Source organism: Geotrypetes seraphini, chromosome 2 (genome assembly GCF_902459505.1).
Source record: "Geotrypetes seraphini chromosome 2, aGeoSer1.1, whole genome shotgun sequence".
Classification (NCBI taxonomy): domain Eukaryota; kingdom Metazoa; phylum Chordata; class Amphibia; order Gymnophiona; family Dermophiidae; genus Geotrypetes; species Geotrypetes seraphini.
The window spans coordinates 29,653,773-29,678,483 of record NC_047085.1 but is presented as its reverse complement, the minus strand read 5'-3'; the positions used below and the strand labels follow the sequence as shown (position 1 = coordinate 29,678,483).

Genomic DNA, 24,711 nt, shown 5'->3' with positions numbered 1-24,711 from the left:
CAATATAATTATAAATGAGTGCGGTATGTACAGGGTAACATTTCTAAGGCATATATGATACTATCTGCTTATTTTCCAGAGAACCAGTTTTTACAAATATATAAAAATTTATACTAATAAGTGAAGAAAGCTAACTTTGCTGCATGTGGCCATCTAGCAGTGCCTGATTTTTTTTTCTTTAATGAACTTCTAATTGGTTCTTAATGGCGCAACCAATTATTGTGCCACTTAAAAACCAATTAAAACACATAGAGGGGCATAATCAAAAAAAGCATCTAAGTCCCCTTTTGGCCTAAGTTCTTAAACGTTCAACGCAGAAGCAGGGAAAGTGTCCAGAACCAAACCAAACGTCCTTGTTTTGATTATGGCCTTCCTCTGCCTAAACGTCCAATCACCACTACGTCTATAAAAGTACACCCACACCACGTCTACACTTTTCAGCCATAATAAAACAAAAAAACGCCTAAGCCCCAAACGTCCAACAGAAGGGCTTTTAGGCGAAGGAGGAGCCAGTCCTTCACCTAAAAGCTGGATTCTGTAACCGATGTCTGTCAAAAACAATACCGGTTACAGAATCCCCCCCCCAACCATCCAAGCAGGAGGGTGCCCAAGCCCTCCTGCCATGTCAAACCGCAACCCCCCCCCCCCCCCCGACAACATCGGGGCAAGAGGGAGCTCAAGCCCTCTTGCCCCGGCCAACCATGGCACCCCTGACGATATCGGGGCAAGAGGGAGCCCAAGCCCTCTTGCCCCGCCGATTAACATCGAGCCAGGAGAGAGCCCAAGCTCTCCTGGCCCCAGCGACCCCCCCCCCCCGGGTTGGGCCCATGTGCCTCAGGCCCTGCCCCCAGGAGGGGCCTACGGCTCCCGGGCCTATTCTGATTGGCCCAGGTGCCTTAGGCCCCACCTGTGGGCGGGCCTTTGGGACGGCTGGGCTAATCCGGCCCCATTCTGCCGGTGGCTGCCTGCCGGACAGGCGGTTTTGGCTCCCGTCTGTCCGGCCAACTTAACAAAAGGTACAAAGAAGGGGGATGGGGGGGTCGTGAGGTCAGCCAGAGGGTCGCGGTCCGGCTGGGGGGGGCAATCGTTGGGGAGAGGGGGGTTCCGTCGAGGGCAGGAGGGCCTGGGATCCCTCCTGCCCGTATTTTAGTGGGGGGTGGGGGTCGCCGGGGCCAGGAGGGTTTGGGCTCCCTCCTGGCCCATTCATGTAGCGGTGGGGGGGGGGGGTCGCCGGGGCCAGGAGGGTTTGGGCTCCCTCCTGGCCCATTCATGTAGCGGCGGGGGGGTCGCCGGGGCCAGGAGGGCTTGGGCTCCCTTCTGGCCCAAGCCAGTCGTGGGGGGTGGTCGCCGGGGCCAGGAGAGCTTGGGCTCTCTCCTGGCCCGATGTTAATCACGAGGGGGGGTGATGGATCGCGGCAGGAGAGATGCCTCATCTCCTCTACCGTGATGCCATCACTCCTCTACCGGAACTGCCGCGACCCGCGGCAGGAGATAGGGAATCTCTCCTGCCGCGAGTCGCGACAGTTCGGGTAGAGGAGTGATGGCATCGCAGTAGGGGAGATGAGGCATCTCTCCAGCCGCGATGCCTGCGGTGGGTAGGTTGCTGGGCCGCTGAACTGATGGCGCCAGCGGCCATCAGCTCAGCGGCCCCTTTTTTGGTACTTAGACCTGGTTTGACTACGTCTAAGTCAAAAAGGTCTAAGTGCCGACTAGGCAACCTGTTAATGTTTTAGTTATATCTGTTGTACGCATAGGTGTAGTTCGGCCCACCTCCCGCCCACTGCCCGCCCTTTCCCCTCCTCTAAACACACCTGTTTTCTCTCTGTGCGTTTAGTGGCAGGGGAAAGGCCTATGCTGTTTTTAGATATGTCTAAAAACCAGCTTTGGTTATGGGTACTTGGACGATCAGGCTTTTTGATCGTCCAAGTAGCTATTAAGGACACTTTTTAGACGGTTTTTTTAATTTATTATTATTACCCCCTTAGGGCTCCTTTTACGAAAGTGTGCTAGCGTTTTTAGCGCACGCACCAGATTAGAACATGCTAGCTGAAAAACCCTGCTCAGGAATAGGCGGTAGCGGCTAGCGCTCGCTATTCCGCATTTAAAGGCCCTAACGCGCCTTTGTAAAAGGAGCCCTTAGGGTAGGTGCGATCTAGGCATCTAACTTTCAGAAACTTTTTGAAGAATCCAGCCCTTTGGGTCTCAGATCAAGGGCAACGATCAGAGGACAAGGCAACCTGAATGGTACAATTTCTCAATCACTATAATACAGTGAATTTAATTTACTGTTATGTATATTGTAGCTATTGTCAAAGAAAAGGAGCAGACCAACATGATAAAACTATATAAAACTTATTCACCATGAGCAGATTAAAAAGATAAAACGTGGCCATGTTTTACTTTCTCAAGGGTTGTGTCAGGGAATGAATACAAGAGGTGCGATTTCAAGTAAAATTCCTCAGTCACAGCTTCAATTCACACAGCAAACTGCTTGCACTGAATGTGCCACAGATGTTGCAAAGGCTGCTTACCTGTCTGTGTTTTACTCTAAACTCTCATTCACACATGTATATATGAAGTATATGCAAAGTTCGTCAAAGGCTTAATCTGGCCCTGCCCATGGCAATTAAGGATAGCTAAGGAAGACTAATTTGAGGGGGTGGGCGAAGTTTGGTGGTGGTGTGGCAATTAGAGTAGTTTTTGGGCGTGATGTAGATTACAGGAGGTAGATTTGATTATGGGGTAATTTCTTGGGATGGAGTCATTAGCATATACCATATATATAGTCAAATATAAACCGATCCAAAAATAAACCGAAAAAGGAGGAAAAATGGTTGATGAATATAACCAGTGGTTTATATTCAAGAACCTTTACAGGGCAGAAGCGTCCCCCCTCCTCCCTTCCCTGATGTTATTTCTGCCGCCAAACAGTCAGTCAATCCGCCCCCCCCCCCCCCATCTTCCCCCCCTCGGCAGGCCTGAAATACTGTCCTGGTAGTCTAGTAATGCAAACAGTCAGTCGGTCTCCTCCCTTCCCGGACTGACTGCGGGCCTCCAGTACTGCTCTGGTGGTCCAGTGGAGCAGGGAACTGGAGCTGCCTTCAATCCTTCCCTCCTGGCGACTTTGTGCAACTAGGTCATCCCTCCCCTCCCAGTCCCTATGCAGGCCTACCTTAGGTCCCCAGCGGTTCAGCATGTTGTGACTGTTCTAATACATTTTCTCTATATTCTTCTATTATTGTCATTGCATCTTTTCATCAGATAAATTTCTATACAGTCAAACCTCGATTTGCGAGCCCCCCCCCCCTGTGATCAGGTATCCTCCCAGCGTCGCCCTCCCCCCCCCGGCCGCGATCCGGAATCCCCCACTCACCCACCCAAACACAATCGCTTACCCCGCTCTGGCACCAGCACCAACACACAGAACATGACGGTATGAATGCAGGAATCTTCTGTATCGGACTAACATGAAGAAACCCCTTCATAAATTTTGAATCCCTTCAGTGAAGACATGATATGCCGAAAGTGCATATCATCCCTATTAGAGGACGCCTTTATTTATTTACTTATTTTAAAAATTTATATACCGTTTAAAACTAAACGGTTTACATAATGTACATATACAATATTAAAAAGAAAAAACGTAAAAACAGGTATATAGTAAAATACACCTATATTAAAATGAATATACATACAATCCTCAAGAAAGCATCATAATGTGGATAGTAAAAATCATTAAAAATTCATTAATTTTAACTGGGGTAACTAAAAGAAAGCATCTACGAATCGCTGCGTCTTTGGTAATTTTCTAAACTCACCCTTTTCACAACAGTTTCGTATCTGACCCACCAAGGAGTTCCATAACTTAATTCCTGCGCAACAGAAAGCCCTTTTACCAGTCTCAACAAATCTTGGATTCACGGACGTCGTCGGTAAAGCTAAACTCAAAACGGAACTACTGAAAAATATTTGGAGGACAAAAAGAAGTCATATCCAAAAGTGAAATAAATGCCAGACTGAAAAACTCCCCCAATTAAAAGCCTTACGTAGAATATTTCCTTGCTACCTCCAGTTCAGGAATCTTTACGGCAGTTACTAAATGCTGATCAGTTTCTATGAGCAGCATATATATAGTTGATGCCATCTCAGTTGAACAGGAAATATAGAAAAGCACTCTTGCCTTGCATTACATTTCGTTATGACTGGAAGCCTGCACAGAGGAATACAGGTCTTTTGAGGAGACCAGTTCTAACGAGGTCACTATGGTGCTACAAGCGTCATTGTGAGGAAATTTGTACAGGTCTGACCTATGAACGAGACAGTAAGCAGTAAGGAAGAATCAGATCTCCAGTTGATGACTAATGCATCTTGTGCTATGATATTTGGAGACAGGCATAGTGAAAATAGCTAGAATGAACACTGCAATGCTGCCCCTCTAACAAATCTATTTCAGGGAGACTTTGATTCTGAAAGACATCACGTAAAATGTGGGAGTTTAAGGATCATTCCTGTGGCTGCATAAATCAGTCGATCTGCTAATTGATTCTGAATTCCTAGGGGCATAAGTGGCATGAATGTACGATTGCAAATCAAAAATTCCCAGATTATGTCAAGAGGCAGCATCAAACAGATGCCACATTTTTGTTTATATAAACACATCCCACTAATTGTTGATTGATCAGAGTACTGATTGACGCGAGTAGATTAGCAAACACTCAAGGGAGTAACAAGATTATAGTTTCAAAGGACTGATGTGACAGCAAGTTATTGAGGGCCAAGGTATGCTTCCCAATACTTGGTCCAGATGCTCAAAACTTAAGACTGGCGCTAGGACTTATTAGCACCAAACTGCACGCCTGTTAATGTGCACAGAATGCACAAAACCCTTCTGCGCACATGCTGATCTATGTGCTGAAGATCAGCACAAATTGTATTTAAGTGCACCGAAATGGATTATGTATTCACTCCTATGCTCAAAAGAGAGCCCAAAAACTACCGTATATACTCAAATATAAACTAAGATTTTGGGGCCAAGCTGTTAAGTGCAGAGACTGGAGGTTGGGATGAAGCAGAGAACCCTGACTCTGTGTAAGCAGAGAAGGAAAAATAGGCAGAGGAAGAGGCTCCCTGGAACTGAGTTGCAACAGAAGGGAGAACCAAGGTTGTCGGGGCCACCGAGGAGCTATCAGAATCATGGTGGCACATGAAGACTTGAGCTTGATGAGAGTCTTCAGAATCAGAGGAAATGGAGGGAACACATACAGGAACTCGTTCGTCCAATCCAGAAGGAAGGCATCCGCCTCGATCCTGAGAGGAGTGTAAAACCTGGAGCAGAAGTGGGGCAACTTGTGATTGAGGGGGGACGTGAACAGATCGACGTTCAAACGAGCAAACACCTGACGCAGGGTCATGGAATGGAGGGACCACTCGTGAGGCTGCAGCAGACGACTCAACTTGTCTGCCAGACAGTTCCGCTGACCCTGAATGTAGACAGTTCGATTGACTATGTTGCGGCGGATGGCCCAATCCCAGAGCCGCATCACCTCCTGGCACAGGGACCTGGACCCCGTGCCCCCCTTTTTGTTGATATAATACATGGCGACTTGGTTATCCGTGCGAACTAGCACCACCCGGTCGCGAAGTAGGTGCCAAAAGGCTTTCAGAGCGAGGAAAACCGCTCGAAGCTCCAGAAGATTGATGTGACAAAGGCGGTCGGCACGGGACCAAAGACCCTGGGTGAACAGACCATCCAGATGAGCCCCCCAAGCATAGGTCGACGAGTCCGTCGTGAGGACCTTTTGCGGAGAAGGGGCATGAAACAGAAAACCTCTGGATGATAGACAGGACCCAACTGTTAGTGGTAAGACTCTCCCACTGGGTATAGAAATGATGGAGACGACCCCTGATGGGGAGGGGGAAGGCTCCAGGAGGAAGGGAGCCCGAAGGCTCGGACTGGAGTTGTCAAAAGGACGGCCCGGTCTTCACCGGGGCCGGCGGCTGAGTCTTAGGTTGACGCTGCTGCTGCAGGGGCCGTTTCGAAGGAGGCCTAGAGAAAGCAGGAGTGGATTTTTGTGGATACCTCCGGAGAGGGATTTTATATTGACGAGCCGGAGAAGCCTTAGGTTTAAGTTTCACCAGAGACGCAAAGGACTGCTCGTGGTCCGAGAGGCGCTTCGTGGCCGCCTCGATGGAATCATCGAAGAGCTCATGACCCACACATGGGAGATTGGCAAGGCGATCCTGTAGATTTGGATCCATATCCACAATCCGGAGCCAAGCGAGGCGACGCATGGCAATCGCAAAGACTGTAACACTCGAGGACAATTCAAAGGCATCGTAAGAGGCCTGAAACATATACAGGTGGAGTTGGGAGAGGGTCTCCTCGAGGAGACGAAACTCCCGATGCCGAGGCTCTGGCACGACTTCCCGGAACGAGCGGAGGGCATTTATACAGAACCGGAGGTAGGACGTGAAGATGAAATTGTAGTTTGCCACAAAGGGTTTGCCATCATTGAAATCTGATAAAGGCGGCGACCAAATTTGACCATCGTACGGCCCTCCCTACCCGGAGGGATGGCAGCGTAAACCTTCGAGGGGTTAGACTTCTTCAAGGAAGACTCAACCACCAAGGATTGTTGGGAAAGCTGAGCACTTTCAAACCCTTTAACCGGGATAGTCCGGTAACGGGTCTCCAACTTGGAGGGAATACCCGTGACAGCATATGGTGTCTCCAGGTTCCGGAGAAACGTCTGCCGGAGAACCTGATGCAACGGAAGGTAAAGCGCCTCGCGAAGCGTATTGTCAACTCCCATTTCCGCCAGGTATTCCTGGGTAAAGCGGGAGTCAGCCTGAAGATCCAAGTTCAAAGTTCTGCTCATGTCAGAGATGAAACGAGAAAAGGAGGAGGTCCAAGAGGAAGATTCATCTTCCGGAGGAGACTCCGACCGAGACCGGGGTGCAGCCGAGAAAGAGGGAGAAACTTCCCTGGAATAGTAAGCCAGAGCCTCAGAGTCCCGTGAACGGGAGACCGAAGAGGTTCGACTAAGGCGTGTAGGGGGCGTCGAGGAACCGGACCGGGGAAGACCCCGGGGTCCGAGGAAATCGCTGAGGAAGCCTCGGAGAAGATGGGGTATTGGAAAAATCCCCAACTGGCTTCGAATCAGTCCCTTTAGAAGCTGGCAAGCGCCTCGATGGGGAACAAACACTAGAGTCCAATTCGAGGACAAGCGTGTGTCTGGATGGTTTCGAGGTCGGAGACCTGCCCCGACAGGGCGGGGAAGACAGGGGCTGTTTAGAAGAGGTGAGCCTCGCTGCAGTAGCGAGGGAAAAAGTGGCCCCCAGTTTGGACCCCCTAAGACACCGGTGACTCAGGAGAGGAAGACTCGCTCGAGGGAATCCGACGAGTCTTACGGTTGAGGCCTTGAGAGACGAGGGGACGCTCAGGCTGGTCAGACCGTGACTGGGTCGAGACCGAGGTCAAAGGCGTCGAAGTCGGGACTAGTTGGCTAACCACCGAGGAAAACTATGTGGTAATAATAGCCTTAAGCATGTCCTCAAACATAGGCACCGAGACCAAAGGTAGGTGGGTTGGAGGTGCAGCAGTGTGCTCCTTCGGGGGCGACCTCGAGGAAGAGTTTTCCCTATGTGAGGAGGCACGCTTAGATTGATGTCTCGAAGATGCCGACGAGGCGGCGCTAACATGAGACTCCAAGGTAGGCTTCTTCGCTTGTATACCTGAGGAGGGAAGAGGAGACTTACCTGAAGTCGGAGTAGCAGGAGGGGCTGAGGCCGGAGCCTTTGAGGCCAACGGGGACTTTGAGGCCAAGGTGCCCAACGAGGGCGTCGAGGCCGAGCTCGAGGCCAGTCCCTTAGGATCCATGGGGCCAAAGAGTTGGAGAATCTTGGCCACCCGTCTACAAAGAGCCCGCGGTTGTAAAGTCGCACAACGGGGACACGACTCAGCGCGATGCTCTGCACCCAGGCACTCCACACACCAATGATGAGGATCGGTGATGGAGATAACCCGGTTGCACTTAGTGCAGTGTTTAAATCCGGAACAAGGCTGGGAGATAAGAAAAAAAGAGAGCTGTGGCCCCGCGAGGCCAGGTGGCCAAAGGAATACCGGGAACCCGGTCAAAAAAATACGAACTGAAAAAACAAAAATAAAGAAAATGAAAGATGCGAGCACAGCGACTCAAAAGAAACTAATCAAATAAGCCGCGGTGCAAGAGGGACAATGAGATCACGTGAAGCAAGGGAGGAGTGCTTCTGGCTCCGCGGAAAACAGAAAACTGAGGACACGTGAGGAGACGCATGCCCTAGGCAGGGCGGGAGGAGCATGCTCGCATGCATGAGTCAATCGCAAGCTTGAAGGTCTTTGAGCAAGTCTGCTTGCGAAAACGTCCGCTAGGGGGCTCCGTCGGTGACGTCACCTACATGTAGAGAAAATATCCTGCCTGCTTGTCCTGGGATAAGAGAAAAGATTTACTTATACTGCATCTAGAAGGGCTCTTATGAATTAGATATTCCATGCAGACTGAAGAGTTGATTTTCAAAATTAATGAGACACTGAGAAGATGCATAGGCATGTTCCTTAAGTGGATGGCTAGGTCTAGTGATGAACCTACTAAAAGTCAGTCATCTAGGCACTTGGAGAATACCAGGAGCTAAACCAGTTGCATATCCACAGAGGGCATAGGCCCATTCAGCAGCAACACTGCTCCAATGTGGCTGGCAGGAATCCCAAGCCCTGCCAGCTGAAAACTCACATAACTAACAATGAGTCAGATGACAGGAAAGGCTGCGGGATACCCTTGATAAACCACGGGAGTGCGAAACATGTCAGGTCGTCTCTCCTGAGTCATGTCAGCTTTAAAGATAAGTGGCTTAAAACATTAGATTACGCTATTATAGTTTTAAATATCAAAGTTTATTAAAAATACTAAAAAATAAAGCACAAAAACCATTTACATAGGCCAGTGATGAAGACCACGTAATTCTTCACGTTATCAAACTATATATAGCGGTGGAATGGTGGGGCTGAGGCCTTCACAAATATCAAAATGTTTGCTATTTTTTCGATATTCAGGATTTGATATTGGACATTGAGCTGAAAACTCCCGGCATCTCTCCCTCCTCTCTCCCAAGTGATCAGGGATCTCTTAGCTCCACTCCCCGCCAACTCCTACTCCACCCCCCCCTCCAATACCTTTTTAGTCTTTCAGTTCTGGCAGGGAGCAGCGACTCATACCCACTACTTTCACTAACCCTGAGGCTTCAGTCTGATGCAACTTCCTGTTTGCTGCATCAGAAAAAAGTTCATGGTTGGCGCAAGGAGGAGGTATGAGTGACTGCTCACTCCTGGTGAAGAACTAAAGGTCTTAAAAGATACTAAGAGGTTGGGAGAGTAGAGTTAAGAGACCTCTGATCGCCTGGGAGGGGGGAGATACAGAGTACTTTGGGCTCAGGCCCACCCAAAACTGGGTGTCTGCCAATGCCTCTGAGCTAAAAACTGTCCAATTGGAAGGGCTTTGTATTGGCAACAAGTCATTCTACAGGATGACACAAAGAAACTTCCGGCAAATTGGAATAATACTCACCGATAAACAATTTTATATGCAGTGTTCTCTCCAAAAATTTTTTCCTGCCGGGTGGCATGAAAAAGTAGCTGGGTGGGGCGGGATGGGGAAATTTGGTGGTGGGGAAAATTAACCCCCTCTTTTACTAAGGTGTGCTAACATTTTTAGCACGCGCAAACTCCCTCACTACGCGGGAAAACTAATGACAGCTCAATGCTGGCATTAGCGTCTAGCGCGGGTGGTAATTCTGCGCACGCTAAGCACACGCTAAAACCATTTTCGCAACTTAGTAAAAGGAGCCCTAAATGTGTACTATTTTTATTAGTTAATTATTATTTTCCAATGCTCAATATGACTTCCTTTTTTAAGGTTTAACACTTGTGCCAGAATATTTTTACTAAATTTAAGAAGCATCCATGCTGGAAGGGAATAATTAGATATTTGCCCTCTTTCAAATGGTATAGAGGTTTAAAAAAGGGAAAGGCGTTAATGAAGTCATTAGGTTCAATCTAGCCATTTATTTCTGCATGAATTTAAACAACTAAAAAAAAAAAGAAAAAGATAAATATAGCTCATCCAGTAATACAAGAATGGCTCTACAGCAGGAGTGCCCACACTTTTTAGGCTTGCAAGCTACTTTTAAAATGCCCAAGTCAAAATGATTTACCAACAATAAAATTTTAAAACACACAAATCACACTGTACGCAGAGAAAATGTTAATTATCATTTATTTTCCGCGGGTTTTCAAAGAGGTCAAGGCAGATGACTTTATGCAATGTCACCTCAGGAACTATACAAAAATACCCCCTCCCTTTTTACTAAACCACAATAGCGTTTTTTAGCGCAGGGAGATGCGCTGAATGCCCTGCGCTGCTCTTGATGCTCATAGGCTCCCTGCGCTAAAAACCGCTAATGCGGTTTAGTAAAAGGGGGCCATAGTGCAAAAATATAGACAGCAGATATAAATTCTCAAAACGGACACATTTTGATCACTAAATTGAAAATAAAATCATTTTTCCTACCTTTTTGCTGGTGATTTCATGAGTCTCTGGTTGCACTTCCTTCTTATGACTGTAAATCCAATATTTCTTTTTTTCTGCCACTTCCCTTTTTCTTTCTCTCGCTCTTTCTTTCTCTCCCCCTGCCCCCTCTTTATTTCTGCCTTTCTTTCTCTCTCTCTCCCCCTGCTCCCCAAGCCATCACGCCGATTTCTCCACTTCCCCGATTCTTTTCCTACCCCCCTAAGCCACCACACCGATTTCTCCCTGCTGCTTCCCTGAGCTAGACCAGGCACGTAGGGAAGCTTACAACTTACTGCTTTTACTTGCTTCGGGCCTTTCTCGCTGCTGGTCCTGCTTTCGTGAAAACAGAAAGTAGGCAGGACCTGGCAACAAGGAAGGCCTGAAGCAAGTAAAAGCATGCTGGCAAAAAAAAAAAAAAAAGGCATCAAACAAAACTTTTGACGGACAGTCAGCCCGGGAAGGAGCATCGGCGGCAGAAGGATTAGCCGGGCGGTGCGCCTGGCTAAAAGGCCCTGGGGAGAACACTGTATGTATATCAATGTATTTTACATGAGGGAAAACATGCCTTCAGCAAAACCATATGCTACTTGTCAACACACCACCCACATTCACTCATCTTAATTGGATGAAGAATTGTTTCTTTGGTGAAATGCAGTGCTCCTTTGTACTCGTTTGTTATCTCATCAATCTTCCAGCCATGAATGCTATAAGTCCATTTAAGAATGCAGTTCATAAACTATAGCCATACTGAGTCAGACCAAAGGTCTATCTATAGAAATAATTAATAGCAGTAACCCAGTATCCTGTTTCCAACAGTGGCTAATCCAAGTCACAAGTATGTGGCAGAAACCCAAATAGTAGCAACATTCCATGCTACCGATCCCAAGGCAAGCAGTGACTTCCCCCATGTCTGTCTCAATAGCAGACTATGAACTTTTCCAACCCATTTTAAACCTCATCTACTATTGAAGAAAGTTAGTGACAATAAAATGCCAAAGCTTGGCATCTTGTTTCTGTGAAAAATAAAACAGTTCATCTGGAATGACTGCATATAGGGTGTGTTATTTTGATCCAACTGCAGGATGCAGGAAATCAAACTGAAATTGTTATTTACAGATCTAACATGCTATAACAACAAGTTAGTCCAAACATTTTTATGTCATTTCATTCAAGGGAAAGGGTTCATCACAGTTTCAACCTTGCAGGGTTTTTAGCAGAATGATACCGTTTATCATATTCAGCAATTATTTGTACCATTCATTGAATCTTGATTTGGCATGGTCACAATTTCAACAATTACAAGATACTGATTTCCTCATTTAACAATTTTCCAATATCTTGTGATCTATGATAGTTCTCATTGCTTTCGCCCACTACTTATGAGGAATTTAGGAAATGTCTGAAAACACACCTGTTCCTAAAGTATCTAGACAACTGATCCTCTCTTCTCTCTCCCCTCTATAGCGATTAACTTGTTCTATTCATCACTCTCTCCTCAAAAATGGATTTCCTGTCCTATTAACCCTCTTTCTTCCTCCCCTCTTAAAGTCAATCAATTTGTACCTTTGCTTAATCTTTGTAAACCGCATAGAACTTCACGGTATGCGGTATATAAGCTGTTATTATTATTATTTATAGTATTGAAGGCTTCTACATTAGCAATTGGGAATAAGAGACTACAAAAGAAGCTACAAAAGTATGTGTGATGCTTACAATTTCAGACTGAGTGAGCAAGGTTTTAACATTTAAAAATAGATACTTTGTGGTATGAGGATAAACATCTGGAATTACTGCTTTGATCATTCCAACATCTTTCAGGAGGTATTACAGTAGTTGTGATGAAAAATCACTAGCTTTCAGTAAACCATGTTAAGAGGTTTCTACTGCGGACAGGCGAGGTAAATGCTCTGATGCTCAGAGAATTTCTATGGGCGTCGGAGCATTTACCTCGCCAACCTGCGGTAGACAACTCTACTGTAGCTTTGTAAAAGAAGCTCTGAGATTCTAAATAAAGAACAACATACTTTTTAAGAGAAAGCAGCAGGACACTCGCTGAAAATCAGGGGAGGGAAATTTCAAGGTGATGCTAGGAAGTACTTCTTCACCGAAAGGGTGGTCGATCATTGGAACGAGCTGCCTCAGCAGGTGATTGAGGCCAACAGCGTGTCAGATTTTAAGAGAAAATGGGATATTCAAGTGGGATCTATAGGGGAGTAAAAGTCAGGGAGTGGGTCATTGGTATGGGCAGACTCGATGGGCTATGGCCCTTTTCTGCCGTCAGTTTCTATGTTTCTATACCAAACCACCACCTCCAGAGGAAAGCAAAACTGTACACAATTTACTGACAGCAATAGTTTAAAAAAACAAACAGATTCTAGGATAACTAGCCTAATGTTTTGTTTTTCCATATCCTTCCTCTTTCTGGCTCTCCATCTAGGTAGAAGAATTGAGGCTGATCAAAAGGAGAAAGCAGTTGAGGAATAAAGAGAAAGGGGAGGAGAATCTCCCCTCCCAACATACTACTACTACCACCGTGTTTCCCCGAAAATAAGCCCTAGCATGATTTTCAGGGTAGGTCTTAATATAAGCCTACCCCAAAAATAAGCCCTAGTTAGATTGACCCCTGAAGTCTTTCCCAAATGTCCCCGACACTCCCTGACTCCATCCCTAGATTCACCGGCAACAACAGCGCACCCCCCTATACCCCGCAGACCCTCCCACCCATCCACCTGCACAGCATCTTTCCATCTCTCCCTCCCATCCGAACCCTGTTGATCCTCCCACCACGAGACCGACATATCTGATGATGTCATCAGCGATGCAGCACAGGGAAGACCCTGGCGGGAGAAGGCTGTGAAGAAGCCTGTTTAGAGGGAGGTATGTCGTTCTCACAGTGGGAGGGTCGGCGGGATTCTGCTGCTCGGGGAGGAGGATGGGAGGGAGGGATAGAAAGATGCTACTCAAGGGTTCTGTTGCATGATGGGGGATGGTAGGGAGGGATAGAAAGATGCTGCTCAAGGGTTATGCTGCACGGGGGGGTGATGGGAGGGGTAGAAAGATGCTGCTCAAGGGTTCTGCTGTACAGGGGGGGATGAGATGGAGGGATAGAAAGATGCTGCAGAGGAAAGGCACAAGGGGATGGGTAAGAGGGGGAGGAAAGATGCTGCACATGTGGGGGAGAGAAAGGAAAGAGGAAGAATTGGGGTGGAGGAGAGGAAGGGAGAGATGATCACTGTACAAGAAAAAAATAAAGACATCCCCGAAAATAAGTCCTAGTGTGTTTTTTAGACTCAAAATATACAACACTGTCTTATTTTCGGGAAAACATGGTAATAATCATTTCCATAGCGCTACTAGACATATGCAGTATTGTACATATTATATGCAGGTACTTTCTCCATCTCTAATTGGCTCACATCTAACTGTTTTTGTACTTAGGACAATGGAGGGTTAGGTAACTTGGTTAGGTAACTTGCTCAGGTTCACAAGGAGCTACAATAGGAATCGAACCTAGCTCCCCTGGATCGCAACTCATATCACTAACCATTAAGACTTATTTCTTTTTGAAATGTACTATTGTTACTGAAGGACCTCTGTTGGGCAGTAAGACATAAACCTGCAGCAAAATAAAGCATAGAAACATAGAAGATGACGGCAGAAAAGGGCTACAGCCCATCAAGTCTGCCCACTCTGCTTACCCACCCCCTGTCTATGCCCTAATGACCCAATTTCCTTATCTTGACCCTCGTAGGGATCCCACATAGGTATCCCATTTGGGATCCCTACGACAGGACACATGAATGTTTACGGATTTTTAAGAACTGGAATTGCAGAGGAGTCTTTATGATATGCAATACAGTAAAATATCAATAGGAATCAGGAAATGTTTTCCCTCTCTACCACCTCCTAAGGGAGGTAGTGGAGAAGAAAACAGTGACAGAATTCAAAAAAGCATGGGATGAACACAGAGGATCTCGAATCCAAAAATAATGGTATATATTGAAGAATTAAGGCCAGTACTGGGCAGACTTGCATAGTCTATGTCAATATATAGCCATTTGATTGAGGATGGGCTGGGGAGGGCTTTGATGGCTGGGATGGTTTAGATGGGCTGGAGTTAGCTTTGACAGAGGCTTCAGTAGATGGAACCTAAGCACAGTACTGGCCAGAGCTTTGAGTTCTGGCCCAGAAATAGCTAAGAAAAAGGAACATTTAAATCAGTAATTTAAAAAGAGGGTAAAGTTGGTCAGGCTGGATGGACCATTTTGGTCTTTATCTGCTGTCATTTACTATGTTACATTTTCAGTAACTGCTTAACAATGACTGAATTATGGTGGAAGCCAGTATTTATAAATGATAAAATACAGCAGGGCTCAACAAACCCTAGACACCAGGTCACCACAACACCCAGAAATTGCATACTCGAATCTGGGATTTCATGCCCCCTCCCCCCAAAATTTGTGTGTGTGTGTGGGGGGGGGGGGCGGAGGTTTGTAGTACTACCTCTAACAACATATCTTTTCCTTGATTCTGTACCATGATTCCGCAAACTTGAGCTGCACAGTACAGAAGTTCAGAAGTCTTAGAGGTCTTAAAACCATGAGACCAGATCAAACTTCCTGATCACACGGCTCAAGTTTGTATGAGACCTGCATCACAGAAGGGTACAGGTACAAGATCCCTTATTTGAAATTCCAAAAACTGAAATTTCATACTTCATTTAAGTTTGAAGGTATTGCTCTAGTCTCATAGTTTGGAACATGTTTGTGTTTGAAGTGCTTGAATTGCTTAGCGTTTGCCTTATTTTGAAATAAAAAAAAGTCTAGTGGCAATTTTGTGGTCTTATGGTCTGTCTTTTTCTGACAACACTACCCTTCCCAAAATATGAAAAGTTCCAAAAACCGAAATATGGCTGGATTTCGGATAAAGGATCTTGTACCTGTACTATGAAGCATGCATAAGCAGCATGAAAATGCAACTCATGAGGTAAGAGGAATAGGCAGCATTGTGTGAGACCAACACTACAAGTCCAGCATGAAGTTGGGAAGGTGGATGTTTGAGACAGAGTAAGAGCAACTGCTTTGGTTTCACCTAGACAGAGTGCTTGTCACAGTTGACAGCACGCTTTGGGAAGAGACACTACTGACTCTTGCCAGTGATTTGCAGAGGCACTGTAAGGAACCTATTTACTAAAAAAGTTTCTTATCCTAAAGACACTAAATAGGAAAACATAAGATTTACCTTACTGGAACAGACCGAAGGTTCATCAAGTCCAGTATCCTGTTTCCAACAGTGGCTAACCCAAGTCCCAAGTATCTAGCTAGATCCCAAGTAATAAAACAGCTATGGTAAGTTAACTCTTTCAGAAACTACACTTCTCCCTCAATATTGCGGGGATTAGGGGCAGAGCCGGTCCACGAATAATATTTGGGACGGTTCTGACCCATCCCCCATTTTCTCCGGGAATTAAAGCTGTATCCGGACCTTCCCCGCCTCCCTCCCGCTTTCCCCCGGAATCCCTAGAGCCTTACCTGGTGGTCTAGCGGGTTTTCGGGGCAAGAGCAATCTTCCTACGCTCCTGCCCCATGCAGATCACTCATAGGAAATGGCTGCCATGAGCTCCCATAGACTCTCGAGACTCCCGACAGGAGCTCACGGCAGCCATTTCCTATGAGTGATCTGCACGGGGCTGGAGCGTAGCAAGATCGCTCCTGCCCATAAAACCCACTAGACTACCAGGAGGCTTAAGGGATTCCAGGGGAAAACGGGAGGGAGATGGGGAAGGTCCGGAATACAGCTTTAATAAAAAATTGGAAATAACCGAATCTGAGGATGCTAAAACTGTGGATTCAGAGGGAGAAGTGTATTGCTGATCTGGAAGGAGATTCCTCACCCCTTTGACTTAACTGGGGAAAAAGAAGCAAGAAGGTTTTCGCTGCTGAATCCTGGATTTAGTGAAAATTTGTCAAAGCCTGAAATACAGCAGGAAGATTTGTACAAAAAAGTTAGATTATAATCATACTTTAGAATTCTGCAAGACATTCATCGGACATTTTGCCCACATAACATAAGATCACTGTCTTTCAACAACAGTTAATTCCCTGTACAAAATCCCTCCAGCTCAAGTCTCAGCCTTCTTCCTGCCATCTGTATCCTCCTTTCCCTTTTTCCCTGCCCCCTGTTTTGGCTCTTTACCTCTTACAACCTCAAAGCTTCCAGCCCAGTTTTCTCTCCCCCCTCCCCCCTCAACCATGCTCTCTTTTCCAACAACTTCCATTTGCACTGACCAGAATGTTCCCCTAGCTCTTGTTCTGTCTCCTTACTCACAACCAATCATGAATTGCTCCTCAAACATCCTTTATCCCACAGATCTTATATTCCAAGTAAAACCTCTTTGAGGCTAATCACTGTAAGAGCTGCACCTCAGTGTTAAGCAGGGCCAGAGACTGCAATTCCGTCTGTGTGCTCCCCTCTAAAGTCCCTGCCCCTCCAGGCTTTAACATGCAGTATGCAGATTCAGTCCCCAGCTACTAGCTAGTAGGGATATTCAGGCAAAATGATTTTGTTTTATTTGTGGTTTTAGGTTTATTTAGTTTGGTTTTTATAAATCCTTTAGGGCACAACTGGACAAGAACACTGAGGCAACAGGAAACAAGGGCAGGGCAGAAAGGCTCACGTCTGCCCCAAGCTGGTTCCTGCTATAGTCAGGAAACAAGAATTATGATTACCAGAAATTTAACACACAGCTAGGAATGGAAGGTGGCTGCCTTCCAATCCGAAGGTCACAAGTTAGAAACTGGCTTGTGTATCGTAGCTATTAATATTGAAAAAAAAATGCTGAAATTTAATGACATTAAAAAGAAACCTGTCATTTTGGAGGCTTTCCTGACCTTTTGTATTAGGATCAAAATTTAGTGGAGTTTTTATTAGCTTTCTTTTATTTAGGCGATAGCCAATCGGCTGATTCATTCAGCCACAGAGACCCTAGCAGGAACTCCCAAGGTTTAAATATAGTCCGCTCTCATTATTCGCGTTACCAATGCGCAATTTTGCATATCTGCGGTTGCATCCATTGTGACCGATAGTCCCCATGCACACTGCTGTGTTAGCGTATTTGCAGATGTGCCATTAAAAAAAAACATCTTTCTTTGCTTTCATTTTCACTTTGCGTTTGTGGATGTGCCCTTAAAAAAAAAAACAGCTTTCTTTGCTTTCATTTTCGCTTTGCGGTCTAGCGTTTGCGGATGTGCCTTTGGGTCTTCTGCTTCATCTCTTTGTATATATTTTAACCTTTTATTTTTAGCACTGTAAACCAGCCAGGTGCACGTCAATGGTCGGTATATTAAAATTAATTAAACTTTAAACTAGAAGACAAGTTTACACTGGATAATATTGCAGAGGGCAAACGCAGGTTTAACGGTGTGACTGATTTTTTTCTACAACATCGACCCATCCATGGTACGTACGTTAAAGGTGAGGGAGTTAGCAGAAGCAATGATTTCTACATACAAAAATATATACAAAGAGATGATGAAGCAGAAGACTCAGACAGAAATCACAAAGTATTTTCCAAGGATACCTAGAGTCAGTGCATCTCCATCCACTGCCTCACAATCCACCAGTTCCGCCCATGAGGAGGCATCCCCTTTGTCCGCTGCTGGGTCAGACCAGTGATCCATCGTGCCCAGCAATCCGCTCACACAGCGGCCCTCTGGTCAAAGACCAGCGCCCTAACTGAGACTAGCCCTACCTGCGTACGCTCTGGTTCAGCAGGAACTTGTCTAATTTTGTCTTTAACCCCTGCAGGGTGTTTTCCCCTATAACAGACTCCGGAAGAGCGTTCCAGTTTTCTACCACTCTCTGGGTGAAGAAGAACTTCCTTACGTTTGTACAGAATCTATCCCCTTTTAATTTTAGAGAGTAGTCTCTCGTTTTCCCTACCTTGGAGAGGGTGAACAACCTGTCCTTATCTACTAAGTCTATTCCCTATGTCCCCTCTCAATCTCCTCTGTTCGAGGGAGAAAAGGCCCAGTTTCTCTAATCTTTCACAGTACGGCAACTCCTCCAGCCCCTATTCGTCTTCCCTGGTGCTCACTTATCCTCTTCGTCTCCTCCTCCTGCAATACTTGTACATGACAATGAGGATGAAGACTGCCTGAGTATTGTATAGTACAGTACTGTATACAGTACGATACAGGTATTCCAGTATTGAACTTTCAATATTTTATTGAACTCTCAGTATCAAATTTTGTACAGCCAACGTCACACCCATCTTTAAAAAGGGATCAAGAGCTGACCCAGGAAACTACAGACTGGTGAGTCTCACCTCAGTTCCGGGGAAAATGGCGGAAGCACTGATAAAAAGAAAACATCGATGAACATTTGGAAAAAATGAACTTCTGAAAACAAGCCAACATGGTTTCTGCAGGGGGAGATCATGCCTAACTAACTTACTGCACTTCTTCGAAGGAATTAACAAACAGATGGACAGAGGAGTCCCCATAGATATCATATACCTAGATTTCCAGAAAGCCTTTGACAAGGTGCCTCATGAACGTCTACTCCAGAAACTGAAGAACCTTGGGGTGGACGGAGATGTACATAGATGGATCAGAAACTGGTTGGCAGGTAGGAAACAGAGGGTAGGGGTAAAGGGCCACTACTCGGACTGGAGGAAGGTCACGAGCAGTGTTCCCTCTAAGCGGGCGGGTGTTGTGAGCAAACTTTTTTCACTGTGAGCTAAAAATATCGGGCGCCAGCAAGTTATGAGCCAAATAAATATGTTGCTTTCTACCACAGAACTTCCTTACGTTTGTATGGAATCTATCCCCTTTCAACTTTAGAGAGTGCCCTCTCGTTCTCCCTGCCTTAGCTACTAAGTCTATTCCCTTCAGTACCTTGAATGTTTCTATCATGTCCCCTCTCAATCTCCTCTGCTCAAGGGAGAAGAGGCCCAGTTTCTCTAATCTTTCGCTGTACGGCAACTCCTCCAGCCCCTTAACCATTTTAGTTGCTCTTCTCTGGATCCTTTCGAGTAGTACCGTGTCCTTCTTAAAGTACCAGTGCTGGACGCAGTACTCCAGGTGAGGGCGTACCATGGCCCGGTACAGCAGCATGATAACCTTCTCTGTCTCTTCAGTCCAGCATCTGCCCCTTCCATTCACTGTCTGTCTTTCCCTGCCATCTCTCCTCCTGCCCCCCCCCACCCCCCAATTTGGTCTAGCATCCATCATCTTCCTTCTGTTCCCCTCATGGTCTGGCATCTCTATCCTTCCCTCCCCCCTGTGGTTTTTAGCATATCTCTCTTCTCATTTCCTCCACTCAGATCTGATCATTCTCTGCTCTCTCTTCCCTTTTCTTCTCTGGTCTTCCTTCTCTATTTTCTGCCTCCATCTAAATTAAATTCTTTCTTACTATTTAGTCCCGTTTCCCTCTTTTCACTGTGTCTACACACAGCTTGTCACCCCTTTCCCTCACCCCTCCATTATCTTACTATTTTCTTCCCCCTTTATTTATCTCCTCCTTCCATCCAGTATGTGTTCTTTCCCCACTTCCATTCAGCATCTGCTCTCCCTTCTCAACTGACATCCATCTGCCTTCTGCTCTCTCTCCCTTCTTCTCACTTCCATCATCTGTCCCCTTCTCTCTCTCTCTCTCATCTCCTCCATTCCATCATCTGCCCCTTCTCTCTCTCTCTCTCTCTCCCCCCCCCCAACTTCCATCATCTGCCCCCCTTCCCCTCACCTTTGTGGGTCACTTTCTTTCCCCTGAGGGTGGCTCATGTCACAGGGGAAGCTTTGGCCGAGCAGAACCGCTTGATTGACAGTGGAACTTACTTGATTGATGTCGATGCTGGGGCCCGTTGCCGTTTGAAGGAAAAAAAAAAAGGTGGAAAAAAGGAACCTGTAAAGGCGAGAGGAAGGGAAACCTCCAGGACAGCTGCTTTTTGCCCTCCTTCAGCGGCCCAAGAGTTCAGACCAGCAGCGGCAGCTGTGTATGCTTTTAACTTCGGCACAGAGCTGCCCCTAATCAATAGTTTAGCGCGGTTTCATGAGGCAGCCTCGGGGCCTTTGATAGCCGGCCCGCTTCGATAATGCGATGTGGGCCGGCCTAGCAAAGGCCCCGAGGCTGCCTTATGAAACCGCGCTAAACTATTGATTAGGGGCAGCTCTGTGCCGAAGTTAAAAGCATACACAGCTGCCGCTGCTGGTCTGGAGGTGCGGAGACAAGGCAGGAGGCAAACGCGGTGGAAGGCAGGAGTCCCGGCGAAGGCAGGAGTCCCGGCACAGCGACTGCAACAGGAAGTTGCAAGTCAGCTGACGCCGGCCTTTCGTTGCGGCGGGGACCGAATCCTTCGCGGACCGGCAAGATTTTGTTTGCGGACCGGCGGTTGAAGAACTGTGCTCTACACTGTGTGCGCTGTGACGAGAAACTTGTGCGCTGCGAGGTAATATTTTGTGCGTCAGCGCACCCCAGCGCAGCTTAGCGGGAACACTGGTCACGAGTGGTGTTCCGCAGGGCTCGGTGCTTGGGCCGCTGCTATTTAATATATTCATAAATAATCTAGAAACAGGGACAAAGTGTGAGACAATAAAATTTGCGGACGACACCAAACTATTTAGTGGAGCTCGGACTAAAGAGGACTGCGAAGAATTGCAAAGGGACTTGAACAAACTAGGGGAATGGGCGACAAGATGGCAGATGAAGTTCAATGTTGAGAAATGTAAAGTATTGCACCTGGGAAGCAGAAACCCGAGGTACAACTATACTCTGGGAGGGATGTTAGTGAATGAGAGTACCCAAGAAAGAGACTTGGGGGTAATGGTGGACATGACAATGAAGCCGACGGCACAGTGCGCAGCGGCTGCTAAGAGAGCAAATAGAATGCTAGGTATAATCAAGAAGGGTATTACAACCAGGACGAAAGAAGTCATCCTGCCATTGTATCGGGCGATGGTGCACCCACATCTGGAATACTGCGTCCAATATTGGTCACCGTACCTTAAGAAGGATATGACGTTACTCGAGAGGGTTCAGAGGAGAGCGACGCGTCTGATAAAAGGGATGGAAAACCTTTCATACGCTGAGTGATTGGAGAAACTGGGTCTCTTTTCCCTGGAGAAGAAGAGACTTAGAGGGGATATGATAGAGACTTATAAGATCATGAGGGGCATAGAGAGAGTAGAGAGGGACAGATTCTTCAAACTTTCAAAAAAATAAAAGAACAAGAGGGCATTCGGAAAAGTTGAAAGGGGACAGATTCAAAACAAATGCTAGAAGTTCTTCTTTACCCAGCGTGTGGTGGACACCTGGAATGCGCTTCCAGAGGACGTAATAGGGCAGAGTACGGTATTGGGGTTTAAGAAAGGATTGGACAATTTCCTGCTGGAAAAGGGGATAGAAGGGTATAAATAGAGGATCACTGCACAGGTCCTGGACCTGTTGGGCCGCCGCGTGAGCGGGCTGCTGGGCACGTTGGACCCCAGTAGAGACATTGCTTATGTTCTTAATACTGTACTTTATTGAACTTAAACTCTCAGTACTTTTTGTTTGCCCTGGACATATGACTGTACAGGTATTGTTGTATATAGTAATACAAATTTGAGAATTTCTATAGCAGTAATAGAGGCATCTTACAGTGGTACCTCGGTTTACGAGTGAACCGGTTTGCGAGTGTTTTGCAAGACGAGCAAAACATTCACAAAATCGGCGCCTCGGAAACCGAGCATACCTCGATTTACGAGCGCCCCCCCGCGATCCGGCACCCCCTGTTCACGTCGCCCCCCCCCCCCCCCACGATCCAGCACCCACCCTCCCACCTGTTCTCGGATCTCCGAGAATCTCGGAGAGAACGGGAACCTGAAGGCCTTGAGCATGGGCAGATGCTCAAGGTCCAGCGCAAAGAAGAAGGCAGATCTTCGGGCACCGGCATGTCCTGTGCCTTGGTGCCGGTGCCAAATGGGGTTAAGGAATGTGATCGGGTGGGTGGGTGGGTGATGCAAGATCGCAGCCGGAGTGGGAGGGAGTGCCAGATCGCAGGGGGGGGGGGGGCGTAGAGCAGCGCCGCTGGCCTCGGGAGATGGGGGTGGGTGGGAACGAATCAAGCGAGTTTCCCTTAGTTCCTATGGGGAAACTCGCTTTGATATACGAGTATTTTGGTTTACGTGCATGCTTCTGGAACAAATTATGCTCGTAAACCAAGGTTCCACTGTATTTCAATAGTAATAATAGTGGCAGCTTAATTAAAAAACCCCGAATAACAGTTGATACGTTATTCGTGGTTTCAATAGTAAAAACGATGTTCCTTTTCTAAAAACCACGAATAACATAAGAAAGTTATTCGTGTTTTTATCATATTCGCACCTATTGCCGGAACGCATCCACTGCGAATACAGAGGGAGAAGTGCCTTTTTAAAAAAAAACAGCTTTCTTTGCTTTCATTTTTGCTTTCAGATATGGCCCCCAAGCTTCCAGAGTGAATTTCAAGCTAGAGAATGCCACAGGGACAAATTTGTCCCCGTCCCCACAGTAACTCAATTTTCCGTCCCGTCCTCGTGAGTTTTGTCGTCGTCGCTGTCCCTGCCCCATTCCTTTAAGCTCTGCCTTAACCGCACATGCCTCGACGGGACAGGAGGGAAAAATTTGTCCCCGTGTCATTCTCTATTACAAGCATCTACCGGTATTTCAAGTGCTATCCCATGCAGGAACCTAACCTCTATTTTCCCAATAGGATCTTTATTCACTTCCTGCAGTTTTGAGACACAACATGTACTACTGGAACCTAACCTCTATTTTCCCATAGATCAGCATTTCATTATTCAAGATTTGTAGTTCACAAACATTTTCGGCAACCATAGTACCGCAAACAATGAGCAGACTGTACTAGACTAGAACAAGAAAGAAATAGGGATTGCTCAAGGTAAGTTTTAAGTCACTGTACCTCCAAGAAGTACAATGGGCATACTAGGATTACTGAAAGCAAACAGCCAATCAGGAAACAGGAACTAAGATAGCACAGTTACTTACCGTAACAGGTGTTATCCAGGGACAGCAGGCAGATATTCTTAACACATGGGTGACGTCACCGACGGAGCCCTCGGTACGGACCTTTTTAACTAGAAGTTTCTAGTTGGCCGCACCGCGCGTGCGCGAGTGCCTTCCCGCCCGACGGAGGAGTGCGTGGTCCCCAGTTAGGATAAGCCAGCTAAGAAGCCAACCCGGGGAGGTGGGTGGGACGTAAGAATATCTGCCTGCTGTCCCTGGATAACACCTGTTACGGTAAGTAACTGTGCTTTATCCCAGGACAAGCAGGCAGCATATTCTTAACACATGGGTGACCTCCAAGCTAACAAAGAGGGAGGTGGGATGGTTGGCCATTAGGAAAATAAATTTTGTAACACAGATTGGCCGAAGTGTCCATCCCGTCTGGAGAACGCATCCAGACAGTAGTGAGTAGTGAACGTGTGAACTGAGGACCAAGTGGCCGCCTTGCAGATTTCCTCGATGGGCGTGGAGCGGAGGAAAGCCACAGAAGCAGCCATAGCTCGGACTCTGTGGGCCGTGACAGATCCTTCCAGTGAGAGACCGGCCCGAGCGTAGCAGAAAGCAATACAGGCAGCAAGCCAATTTGAAAGTGTCCGTTTGGAGACAGGACGACCCAAACGGTTGGGGTCGAAAGACAAAAAGAGCTGAGGGGCTGTTCGGTGAGCTCTGGTACGATCAAGATAGTAAGCAAGGGCACGCTTACAATCCAGCGTGTGCAACGCCTGTTCCCCAGGATGCGAGTGAGGCTTAGGGAAGAAGACGGGTAGCACAATGGACTGGTTGAGGTGAAAAGCTGAGACCACCTTGGGAAGGAATTTAGGGTGGGTACGCAGAACAACCTTGTCATGGTGAAAAACAGTGAAAGGTGGGTCGGCAACCAGTGCATGCAGTTCGCTAACCCTCCTGGCAGAGGTGATGGCAATTAGGAAAAGCACCTTCCAGGTAAGAAGCCTGAGTGAAGTAGTGGCAAGAGGCTCAAACGGAGGTTTCATGAGTGCTGAGAGAACCACATTGAGGTCCCAGACGACAGGAGGAGGCTTGAGAGGCGGTTTGATATTGAAGAGAC

The 24,711-nt window shown here is 46.8% G+C and overlaps 1 protein-coding gene across 1 annotated transcript in view; it reads right to left on the bottom strand.

The window, feature by feature from the left end:
• Nucleotides 1-24,711, bottom strand: part of ZFAT (zinc finger and AT-hook domain containing) — a 305,185-nt gene that overhangs the window by 272,518 nt on the left and 7,956 nt on the right. The window lies entirely within an intron of this gene.